The sequence below is a fragment of the Ranitomeya imitator genome, chromosome 4 (genome assembly GCF_032444005.1).
Source record: "Ranitomeya imitator isolate aRanImi1 chromosome 4, aRanImi1.pri, whole genome shotgun sequence".
NCBI classification, from domain to species: Eukaryota; Metazoa; Chordata; class Amphibia; order Anura; family Dendrobatidae; genus Ranitomeya; species Ranitomeya imitator.
The window spans coordinates 681,838,768-681,850,168 of NC_091285.1; the positions used below are offsets into that span (position 1 = coordinate 681,838,768).

The 11,401-nt window shown below is 46.0% G+C and overlaps 1 non-coding gene across 1 annotated transcript; it reads right to left on the reverse strand.

Annotated features, from left to right (window-relative positions):
* Positions 1-5,070: 5,070 nt before the first annotated feature.
* On the reverse strand, positions 5,071-5,142 carry TRNAP-UGG (transfer RNA proline (anticodon UGG)). The gene has a single exon. It is a non-coding gene; the product is annotated as a tRNA-Pro (tRNA).
* Positions 5,143-11,401: the final 6,259 nt, after the last annotated feature.

Genomic DNA, 11,401 nt, shown 5'->3' on the forward strand with positions numbered 1-11,401 from the left:
TATACGGTATAGATGAAATCTGGGAACCTGTGTCCAGCAAAGCGTTGAGGGGAACTCCGTCCAGCACGATAGGGATAATGGGTCGTCCTCCGATGTACCTGTGCCAGGGTGTTGGGCCTTGAAAGTTCATTCCTGTGAAGCGGCCTGCATTCCCATGGGATTCCCGTTTAAATCACAATCTCGTGCAAAGTGGCCTGGCTGCTGGCAACGGCGGCAAATGGGCTGTCCATCCGGTTGGTAGCGGTCGCGGGGTCGTCCTCTCCATGTCGGGTATTTCCGGGGTCTCATCCATGGAACATCCTCTCTACAGTTTGCCAACTCCATCTTGGGTCCTCTCATCTCCTGCATGGTTTTAGCCATTGAAGCAACAACATCAGTTAAAGAGTCAAGCTTTTGTTGAAGAGCCTCATTAGTACTGGGCCCCAGGGGCTTAGCAATGGCCCCGGACATAGCTGATGTCACTGGCACTCCCTGTTGTTGAGGAGCCTCTGCAATGGGTTGCGCAGGCTCCTGATCCCGAGGTGCCTCTGCCAGCTGGAGACGTATAGCGCTCTCCTTTAATTGGGCAAATGTCAATTCAGGGTTCTTAAAAACAAGCATACTCACATGCCCCCGGTGAGAAGGGGTGTAGAGTCCCTCAATAAATTGATCTCTTAGCAGTTTATCCGCTCCGGTGTTAAAAATGGGTTCAGCCAGTGTAAGTGATTTAAGGGCTTCCTGCAGGTTTAAGGCAAAGTCTCTCACGCCCTCATTAACTTTTTGTTTGCAATTAAAGAATCGTACTTTAGCTTTGCTGCCGGCAGTGGTTTCAAATGTAGCTTTCAATCCAGCAAATATGCGTTCAACAGTGCCATTTAGATCAGCTGCCCATGCTGTGACTTCTCGCTTAGCATGGCCACTTAACTGCATCATCAGGAGACTAACACGCTGAACTTCACCCACGGGGAACATGTCAAAATGGACCAGCATCTTTTCTCTGAAATCGTCAAGGGTATTAGGCTCACCTTCATACATTGGAAGCCACGGGCAACCCAGGGTATATGGCATCAGCACCGGCATGATGGGCGCTACTCCTTGCACCACTGCGCTACCAGACTCTATCGACATTCTGTCTTTCAGCTGCATTAGCGTCGCCGGGTGCTGCGGCGTCTCCGTGCTGCGACATACTGTGCCCCCTTAGTTAATCCGGACCCTTCCGGTCCTCCGCTTCCGTCGGGATAGTGTAGATTCGTTCCGCTGTGCAGCAGGATTGGTTTTCCCCTTGCTCTGACGTCAGAGCGCTCAGCTTGGTGCCGCCCACAATGACACGCCCCCTGCTGCTCCCGCCCGCCGCGCGCTCTGTAATGGCGGATTCTGAAGTTTTTCAGTCAGACTGGGGCTCAGGTAATGGCGTAGCTCAATTAACAGTCTCGTGCCTAACGGTTATGAGGTGATGGCGGCCATCTTTACTCCATTATAACCAATGGGGAAAAGTCACTTTCAATAGTTTTTAATGGGAAATGGAATTTTCTTTAATAAAGTAAATTTTCAAGATTTTTCATCCAAGTTTTCACAGTTTTGGGCTCCAATCACGGCACACAATACCAAGTATACGGGCTGGCTGAATCCTGTTCGTGACGCCAATTGTGACGCCCAGGAGACTGGGGTACCCAGCACCAGACCAATGGGGTCTGTCTCTTGAGGGAGATGTCACGGGTGGCTTGACCCGGTGCTGTGGCCTCAGGCAATGCACAGTGTAAGGGGTATCATGAGGGAACAGGCACTTACTTGATCAGCAGCAGGTTCTCTCAGCGGTGATGATCCTGATCCTGGATAGATAGCTATTGTCCAAATGAAAGTCTGAGGCACTGAAATGTTTAACCAGTTTACTTCAACATAAAGGGATTTACAACCAGTCCTGTCACCGGAGTCTGTATGGGAACTCTGAGTTACTTTGACCCTGCCGGGGTCTTCGCCTCTTATTGTACGCAGTTTCTGTGTGGCCCTGCTACTGTATGTGAACTGGCTGCCGGCCCAATCTGTCCCCTCTGGGTCCTGGTTCGACGGGCAACCCGAGTCCTTTTATCGGCTTACCCCCTCCAGGAGTACCGCTGAACTCTGTGTCTGTTGCTGCGTCCGGCCCTAGTGAAGCTGATATCACCTCACGTTTTTCCGGTTGCTGTATTATATATAATGAATACAGCCACGGATCCGGTATCCGTCTTTGCGCCTGTTCTGGGTAGTGATTAATGCTACCCGGTTCTCACAATGTCCTTTTTCTCTGTCCCTTTTCTCCTCAGGCCGGTGATTTGGGCCTGGAAACCGTCATAGGGCTGTTAGAAATTCAGCTGTATGACCTCTCACTTTCAGCTCCTTAGCCCAACTGCCAGTTCTTCTCTCAGACCAGAATAGATCAAGGGGAGTCTCTGGAGCTCCCCCTTCTGGCCGGAGGTGGAAGTGCAGTCTTGCTATTTTAGTATTTGTATCCAGTGTCAGTAACTGTTTTTGTGGCAAATACCCCTAGGGGTGCCACACATTCCTTCCTGCTTGCTTCCTTACCCTTCTGTGTGAACAGGTCCCAACCTGTTCCTTCATACACCGCACCTGTCTGCCCTGTGTCTCAGCCGTGCCTGCCTGCCAGAGTACTAGCCGTGCTCACCAGGCCATCTGCTACTCGCACCTGTCCTAGTGTGCTGTCTCCCCAAGTGGGATCAGCAGCCACAGCCAGACACAAACCCTGGCATGGTACCTGGCAGCTGCCTGCCGCAGAAGCCTGACCTCACCGTCAGAGGCTCCAGGGAAAACCCAGGCAGCTGTCCTAGTCACGCCCCTTCCAGGGTGGTCCGGTTTGTGGCACAGTGGGGCCACAAACCCCCTGGCTCACGCCCATAAGTCACGGCGTGAGCGTGACAGTTTCGTGAGCGTGACAGAAACTCTCAAAATCCTCCTTCAAATCTCAAAACTCTTTAAAAACGTTGAGCTTCCTCTCCAAAATCATACGAGAGCTTTTGAAGCAGTTTTTATGGAGGATTTTGTAGAGGATCCACTCTAAGAAGCTTATACAAATGCTGAACATTGGTGCTGCACTACACTGTTGATTTGATGCAATTCCGTGCATCCAAAAACACATAAAAATCTGCAATGTGTGCACATAGCCTAATACTGCCTCTATGTATAAGAATATAACTACTACTAGATGGTGGCCCGATTCTAACGCATCGGGTATTCTAGAATATGTATGTATATCAGCCACATAGTATATAGCACAGGCCACAATATATTCTTGAATACCCAATGCGTTAATACTGGCCACGCAGTACAGAACAGTGGCCACGCAGCATATAACACAGGCCAAACAGTATATAACACAGCCCACGCAGTATATAACATTGCCCACATAGTATATAACACTGCCCACGTAGTACGTAACCAAAGAAAACGCAGGTTGTCTAACTGAGTATATCCTGATAGTATTTTAGTTGGTTGTGTTTTTCCACGTAGTACATAGCAGCCATGTAGTATATAATGCAGCCCATGCAGTATATAACATTGCCCACATGGTATATAACACTGCCCACGTAGTATACAGCAGCCATGCAGTATATAATGCAGCCCACACAGTATATAACATTGCCCACATAGTATATAACACTGCCCACGTAGTACATAGCAGCCATGTAGTATATAACGCAGCCCACGCAGTATGTAACACAGCCCACGTAGTATATAGCAATGTGGGCACTATATGCGTGGTGAAAAAAGACTTAAAATAAAAAATAAACATATACTCACCTTCCGAAGGCCCCTTGTAGTCCTGTCACCTGTGTGCGGTGCACGTGGCAGCTTCCGGTCCCAGGGTTGGCATGAGTGCAGGATCTGTGATGACGTTGCGGTCACATGACCGTGATGTCATGGCAGGTCCTTCACGCATAGCATCCTTGGCACCGGAACCTGCTGCTTGCACTGCCGAGGACAGCGCGACGTCGAAGGGTGAGAATAACCTGTTTTTTTTTTTATTATTTTTATTTGTAACATTAGATCTTTCTACTATTGATGCTGCATACGCATCATCAATAGTAAAAAGTTGGTCACACAGGGTTAATAGCTGGGTTAATGGAGTGCGTTACACCGCGGCATAACACGATCCATTAGCGCTGCCATTAACCCTGTGTGAGGGCTGAGTATAGAACATAGCCCATGTAGTATATAGCACAGCCACGTAGTATATAACACTGCCTATGTAGTACATAACACAGCCCACGTAGTATATAACACTGCCTATGTAGTATATAGCAGCCACGCAGTATCTAACACAGCCCACGTAGTATACAGCAGTGTGGGCACCATATCCCTGTTAAAAAAATAATTAAAATAATAAATAGTTATATACTCACCCCTGGGATCCACCAAAGCTCCGGCGATACACGCGCGGCTGCCGCCATCTTCCGTTCACAGGATGCATTGCGAAGTTACCCAGATGACTTAGCGGTCTCGCGAGACCGCTAAGTCTTCTGGGTAATTTTGCAATGCATTGCCGGAACGGAAGATGGTGACAGGCGCATGCGGCTCGGCAGACAACGGAGGGCGAGTATAGCAGGTTTTTTGTTTTTTTATTATTTTTAACATTACATTTTTTTTACTATTGATGCCGCATAGGCAGGGTCAATAGTATAAAGTTGGGGACACACAGGGTTAATAGCAGTGGTTATGGAGTGCGTTACCCGCGGAATAACGCGGTCCGTTAGCGCCGGCATTAACCCTGTGTGAGCGGTGACTGGAGGGGAGTATGCGGGCGCCGGGGACACTGACTGCGGGGAGTAAGGAGCGGCCATTTTCTTCCGGACTGTGCCCGTCGCTGATTGGTCGTGGCTGTTTTGCCGCGACCAATCAGGGACTTGGATTTCCATGACAGAGGCCGCGACCAATGAATATCCGTGACAGACAGACAGAAGGACAGATGGAAGTGACGCTTAGACAATTATGTAGTAGATAGTGCTCTTTTGTACTATAATAAAACTGATTTTTATGTAGAAGGAAATCATTGAGAAGTTAGGAAAAGTTTTGATTTTTCCCTGCAACTGAAGAAAAATTGGGCTCGTCCGGGATTTGAACCCGGGACCTCTCGCACCCAAAGCGAGAATCATACCCCTAGACCAACGAGCCAGCTGGCACAGATTCTTGAGATCTTGTTACTTGTATTGGTCTGTTCCTGACATGTCATGAACTTTTACCTTAGTACCCACAATCAGTCACGGATTTCTCATGCACAGGACACTTATGGCTCCTGATGCACCTCACTGACTATAACGAGGTCACAGTTTTCATCTGGAGTCATGGGCCATTTTCATACCACATCCAGTTTCCCACCTCCTCAGAAGAAGAAATCTTCCTTAATCATAGGAAGGTTTCGGCAGAAGCTCAAGAGAAATTTGATGAGTGTTTTCAGGAGTCCGTGATATTTTCCTTTATCCCTAGAGGTACAGTACACTGCCATGTATCTAAGCTGGTAATGTGTGTGCCTCTGGGCTGAGCTCGATTCGTTAAGACTTGTATTTCACTAACGAGCCCTACAGGTTATTTGTCAGTAGGATTAATCCTCTTAGGCCGGAGTCACACTAAACGTATGAGAAAGCGGTCCGAGAGTCGCACGAGTTTAATGCGAGTGTCTTGTAAGTACAATCCGACTGCAATGAGATTTTAACATGAGCTTATACATAGAGAATTGCTCTGTCATTTACACATCAGTTTCAAAGGAAATATGCTGCAAAATATAAGTACTCTATATAGATACAGTATATGTCATAGATGGAGATAGATTAGATAAATAGAATAAAAGGTGGCAATTCATGTGCCGTGTACAGAAATTCCACAGCGTTAGAACAGATATGTACACAAAGAATACATATATGGTATATATAGATGTCAGTTACACACACACATTATATATATATACAGTACAGAGCAAAAGTTTGGACACACCTTCTCATTTAAAGATTTTTCTGTATTTTCATGACTATGAAAATTGTACATTCACACTGAAAACTATGAATTAACACGTGGAATTATATACTTAACAAAAAAGTGTGAAACAACTGAAAATATGTCTTATATTCTAGGTTCTTCAAAGTAGCCACCTTTTGCTTTGATGACTGCTCTGCACGCTCTTGGCATTCTCTTGATGAGCTTCAAGAGGTAGTCACCGGGAATGGTTTTCACTTCACAGTTGTGCCCTGTCAGGTTTAATAAGTGGGATTTCTTGCCTTATAAATGGGGTTGGGACCATCAGTTGTGTTGTGCAGAAGTCTGGTGGATACACAGCTGATAGTCCTACTGAATAGACTGTTAGAATTTGTATTATAGCAAGAAAAAAAAGCAGCTAAGTTAAGAAAAGCGAGTAGCCGTCATCACTTTAAGAAATGAAGGTCAGTCAGTCTAAAAAAATTGGGAAAACTTTGAAAGTGTCCCCAAGTGCAGTGGCAAAAACCATCAAGCGCTGGAAAAAAACTGTCTCACATGGTGACCACCCCAGGAAAGGAAGACCAAGAGTCACCTCTGCTTCTGAAGTGTCAAGTCATCAGCCTCAGAAATTGCAGGTTAACCGCAGCTCAGTATAGAGACCAGGTCAATGCTACACAGAGTTCTAGCAGCAGACACATCTCTACAGCAACTGTTAAGAGGAGACTTTGTGCAGCAGACCTTCATGGTAAAATAGCTGCTAGGAAACCACTGCTAAGGACAGGCAACAAGCAGAAGAGACTTGTTTGTGCTAAAGAACACAAGGAATGGACATTAGACCGGTGGAAATCTGTGCTTTGGTCTGATGTGTCCAAATTTGAGATCTTTGGTTCCAACCACCGTGTCTTTGTGTGACGCAGAAAAGGTGAACGGATGGACTCTACATGCCTGGTTCCCACCATGAAGCATGGAGGAGGAGGTGTGATGGTGTGGGGGGCTTTGCTGGTGACACTGTTGGGGATTTATTCAAATTTGACGGCATACTGAACCAGCATGGCTACCAAAGCATCTTGCAGCGGCATGCTATTCCATCCGGTTTGCATTTAGTTGGACCATCATTTATTTTTCAACAGGACAATGACCCCAAACACCTCCAGGCTGTGTAAGGGCTATTTGACCAAGAAGGAGAGTGATGGGGTGCTACGCCAGATGACCTGGCCTCCACAGTCACCAGACCTGAACCCAATCGAGATGGTTTGGGGTGAGCTGGACCGCAGAGTGAAGGCAAAAGGGCCAACAAGTGCTAAGCATCTCTGGGAACTCCTTCAAGATTGTTGGAAGACCATTCCCGGTGACTACCTCTTGAAGCTCATCAAGAGAATGCCAAGAGTGTGCAAAGCAGTCATCAAAGCAAAAGGTGGCTACTTTGAAGAACCTAGAATATAAGACATAATTTCAGTTGTTTCACACTTTTTTTTGTTAAGTATACAATTCCACATGTGTTAATTCATAGTTTTGATGCCTTCAGTATGAATTTACAATTTTCATAGTCATGAAAATACAGAAAAATCTTTAAATGATAAGGTGTCCAAACTTTTCCTCTGTACTGTATATATATTACATAGATAGATAGAACATTCATCTGCCATGTTCTGTAAGATCACTGCAGGAGCCTACAGGATAGAAGAGATGGATTATGCCATGACCCCTGCAGTAGGTCTTAAGCAGAGGGTCGAATACAGGACACCTGACTCTCAGAAGGGGCGAGGAGAGCTGCAGTGAGCAGAGCGCAGGACCTGCAACATGTGACTCTGGAGGGAGTGGCCGATGGCAGAGACTTATGCCGGGTGACGGAGGAGACCAGCGAGGCTGTAGTGTAGTGAACGAGCTGAGGTCAAGCCAGGAAGTCGGAGGGATACTGCAGGATGTCAAACACAAAGCCAAGGCCAGAATACCAGAGATAATGGTAAGGTACAAGTGGGACAGAGAGGTGTAGAGTCAGGGAAGTAAGGTCGGAAGGTCAGAACCAGACGGAATGAAAATACTAACTCAGAAGACTAAGCGCAATATGAGAAAACAGACCGGGTCAAAGCACAACAAGGCAAAAAAGGCAGTCAGTACGCAAACACACCAGGGGGTCAGACACACAGACAGAATGAATGTATAAATGACAAGGAACCTAAGCCTGGTGTGGGTATATTGTTATGACCTGGTAGTCAGGACAATAATGGACCTGGTGGTTAAGAGCACACGGAATGACCTGATAGTTACTGATTATAAGGACGAGCTCTGGGACGTGGGAACTCTGCTGACCGCAATCCCTAAACCTATCAAACACACTAGAAATAGCCGTGGATTGCGCCTAACGCTCCCTCTGCGTCCCAGAGCTTCCAGCAAGCAAGACAACAAATTAAAAAGCAATCTGGACAGAAAAATAGCAAACCAAAGAAATACAAGCTGGAACTTAGCTTCTGATGGTAAGACAGGTCACAAGAACGATCCAGGAGTGAACAGACCAATACTGGAACATTGACAGGTGGCATGGAGCAAAGATCTAAGTGGAGTTAAATAGAGCAGCAGCTAACGAATTAACCTCGTCACCTGTGAAACTCAGAAACACCCACCAGAGGAAGTCCATGGACAGAACCAGCCGAAGTACAATTCATGACCACAGGAGGGAGCCCGACAACAGAATTCACAACAGTACCCCCCCTTGAGGAGGGGTCACCGAACCCTCACCAGAGCCCCCAGGCCGACCAGGATTAGCCAAATGAAAGGCACGAACCAGATCGGCAGCATGAACATCAGAGGCAAAAACCCAGGAATTATCTTCCTGACCATAACCCTTCCACTTGACCAGGTACTGGAGTTTCCGTCTCGAAACACGAGAATCCAAAATCTTCTCCACCACGTACTCCAACTCTCCCTCAACTAACACCGGGGCAGGAGGATCAACGGATGGAACCACAGGCGCCACGTATCTCCGCAATAACGACCTATGGAACACATTATGGATGGCAAAAGAAGCAGGAAGGGCCAAACGAAATGACACAGGATTGATAAACTCAGAAATCTTATACGGACCAATGAAACGAGGCTTAAACTTAGGAGAGGAAACCTTCATAGGAACATAATGAGACGACAACCAAACCAAATCCCCAACACGAAGTCGGGGACCCACACAGCGCCGGCGGTTAGCGAAACGTTGAGCCTTCTCCTGGGACAATGTCAAATTGTCCACCACATGAGTCCAAATCTGCTGCAACCTATCCACCACAGTATCTACACCAGGACAGTCTGAAGACTCAACCTGTCCTGAAGAGAAACGAGGATGGAAACCAGAATTACAGAAAAAAGGAGAAACCAAAGTAGCCGAGCTGGCCCGATTATTAAGGGCGAACTCAGCCAACAGCAAAAAGGACACCCAATCATCCTGATCAGCAGAAACAAAGCATCTCAGATATGTTTCCAAAGTTTGATTAGTTCGTTCGGTTTGGCCATTTGTCTGAGGATGGAAAGCCGAGGAAAAAGACAAATCAATGCCCATCTTAGCACAAAAGGATCGCCAAAACCTTGAAACAAACTGGGAACCTCTGTCAGAAACGATGTTCTCCGGGATACCATGTAAACGAACCACATGCTGGAAAAATAATGGCACCAAATCAGAGGAGGAAGGCAATTTAGACAAAGGTACCAAATGGACCATCTTAGAAAAGCGATCACAAACCACCCAAATGACCGACATTTTTTGAGTGACGGGGAGATCCGAAATAAAATCCATGGAAATATGCGTCCAGGGCCTCTTCGGGACCGGCAAGGGCAAAAGCAACCCACTGGCACGAGAACAGCAGGGCTTAGCCCGAGCACAAGTCCCACAGGACTGCACAATAGAACGCACATCCCGCGACAAAGACGGCCACCAGAAGGATCTAGCCACCAAATCTCTGGTACCAAAGATTCCAGGATGCCCAGCCAACACTGAACAATGAATCTCAGAGATAACTCTACTAGTCCATCTATCAGGGACAAACAGTTTCTCCGCTGGGCAACGGTCAGGTCTATCAGCCTGATATTTTTGCAGCACCCACTGTTTACAACAAAACATCCAAAACATGAGCCTGTCAACAGGTAGTGTGGCCGAGCGGTCTAAGGCGCTGGATTAAGGCTCCAGTCTCTTCGGGGGCGTGGGTTCGAATCCTACCGCTGCCAGAAGTGTTTTATAAGCAATGATTACTGTAACTGATCATATTTCAGTGTACGATCTTTATACATAGTTATTATATTACAATATAACTTACACAACTTACTAAAACTCAGAGCAAAGACGTTGTGTGCATTTATCCTTGCTTTGCTTTTTAAGAAGTTTTTGGTGCTGAAACTGGGTCGAAACTCTCAAAATCCTCCTTCAAATCTCAAAACTCTTTAAAAACGTTGAGATTCCTCTCCAAAATCATGGACTGCGAGAGTTTTTGAAGCAGTTTTTATGGAGGATTTTGGAGAGGATCCACTCTAAGAAGCTCATACAAATGCTGAACGTGTTTTTCTGCGTAAGCCTTGTTCAGACAGCATAGTTTATAATATTTGTGTCCATGATGCAGATGTCGAAATTTAACTAAACTACGACTCTCTAAATTAGGCTTCATTTGGATGTCAGTTTTAGGATCTGTAACCCAAATAGTTAAGGTAAATTTTTTCTGAGGTTTATTTCCAATGTATCAGTTACCTGTTAATGGTTTATTTAGCTGCAGGTTTATTTGGAGGTCACATAAAGAACCTGGAACTTGGGTGTCTACCATGAGATCCTGAACCATCTGAGCTACATCCCAGCTAATGAGTGGCTTATCGATGATTATTAGTAGATCTAATGGAAATTTCCAGATAAAGGCGTCCACGTGAAGCTGTCAGAGAAAGATTCTTGGTATGCTACTTTGGATTCTGCATCTCCTCCATACATACAGACTCACAGAGCCTGGTAAACTCCCAATATACCAGAATGAGATGAACCTTCATTTGGCCAACAATAGAGATGACCGAATGCATTCCCGGGACATTGAAATCTCATTCAATTGTGCAGAAATTTGAATTCTCCAGAATACAATTTTTTTTGCAATTGTCAAATTCAGCAAAATGGCAGCCATCTGGTCACCAAACTATGGAGAGTCAGGTTAAGAAATGTATAATAAATGCTCACCTTGACAGATCAGCGGATCAGGCAAAAGTTTTTTTAGTCCGTTCTTGTTTATTTTCCTGGGAAATTTGATTCTCGGAGAAGATTTTCATTGTCTAATTCAATGTCCTCTTCTTATTATGTGGGTTCTCTAGGGATGTCATGAAGTCACCATATGCACCGGGACCTTCTGCACGCATGAGAAAAAGAATCCCAAAAATAAATGAAGAATTAAAGGAGTTACCTGACTTAAAAGAAACATGGATCGCTTGAATGTATATTCACATAAGCCTTCTCTCT